Here is a 1611-nt window from a genome sequence, read left to right on the forward strand (position 1 = left end):
CTACTCGGCTTGTAATAACAAAAGATCTGGGAGACCAAGGGCAGCTGTTTCAATAAAATTTCATAATCCCCTGTCCAGTTTCCAGACCTGAGCCAGTTTTCAACTCACTCATAGAAGATGTGGCTGACTCCCTCAGAGAAAGGACCCTGAAATATCACAGCAAGTATGCACTGTAGTGATTCCCCTTCTGCAAAGGGACCTCTGGTCATTTATTTGGGTAACTGTGTACTGAAGAAAGAGTATACTTAGACATTTTGAGGACTAGTGGACATAGAGTCTGAGTTGACATAGTTACCCAGAGACCCAAAATATCATCATGGCCTCCTGTGAGAGTGGGAACATATGAGGGCCAGGTAATAAATGGAGTCCTGGCCAAGATCCAGCTCATGCGAGGTCCACTGGGTGGAAGAACTCAGTGGTCATCATTCCAATCTCCAAGGGTACAATTGGGTGCTTCACACAACTACCACTTTGTGTCCTTGGACAGTGAGATAAGAGTTATCACAGTGGGGAAGGCCAAGAGGAAGCCTCTGATACTAAACCACTGCCACCACTACCACAACACCTGGCCGTGATAGTAAATCATCACATGGCGGGAGATGGTCGTGGAGAGTAATGCCACCATTAAGGCTCTAAAGGATACAGGGTGGTGATTCTCAACATATCTCCATTTAATTTATCAGTGTTGTGCCTGCAGAAATTAGCTGGGAGATGACTGTAGACAACCACAAGCTCAACCAAGCAGTAGCTCCCATCACAGCCGCTGTGTTAGATGTGATGTCTTTGTGGTAACAGATTAACATAACCTCAAAGACATCTTTATGGCCATTGATTTGGCAAATACTTTATTTTCTGTCCCAATCAGAAAAGAGAATCAAAAAGAGTTGGCATTCAAATGAAATAGGAAATAGTATATACATATACAGTTTTGTCCCAGGGCTATATTAGCTACGCTATCCTCTGTCATAATTTAGTCTGAAGAGATCAGAACCCTCTGGGTACCCTGCTGAACATCTTACTAGCCTACTACATTGATGTTTTTTTGATCAGACCGGAAAAGCAAGAGGGAGCTATTGTGCCACCTCTTGATAAGACACATGTATTCCTGAGGATGGGAATTAAACCCCACAAAGATTCAGAGGCTTACCAGATCCATAAAATGTTTAGAGTTCCAGCGGTCAGGGATATACAGAGGCATTCCCTTCGAAGTAAAAGACAACGTGCACATTGTACCTCTTGCCACAGAGAAGGAATTATGACACCTAGTGGGCCTCCTTGGGTTGTAGAGCCAGCGTATCTCACATCTAGGGATTCTACTCCATCCCTTATACCAAGTGACAAGGCAGCTATGACTAGAGCAGCTATGACTCTGCAGCAAGTCCAGGCTGCCATGCAAGCTGCCCGGCCATGCAATCTTGGCAGATCATATGGTACTAGAGGTATCAGCAGTGGGAAAAGACGCAGTATGGAATCCTTGGCAAAGCCCTGTGGGAGAATCACAATGCAAGCCCATGGGGTTCTGGAACAAGGTCATGCCATCTGCAGAAGAGAATCACATGCCTTTTGGTTTTGGTTTTGGTTTTTTTTTTTTTTTTTTTAGGCCCAGGGTGC

This window comes from Neophocaena asiaeorientalis, unplaced genomic scaffold (assembly GCF_003031525.2).
Source record: "Neophocaena asiaeorientalis asiaeorientalis breed wild unplaced genomic scaffold, Neophocaena_asiaeorientalis_V1.1 scaffold1019, whole genome shotgun sequence".
NCBI classification, from domain to species: domain Eukaryota; kingdom Metazoa; phylum Chordata; class Mammalia; order Artiodactyla; family Phocoenidae; genus Neophocaena; species Neophocaena asiaeorientalis.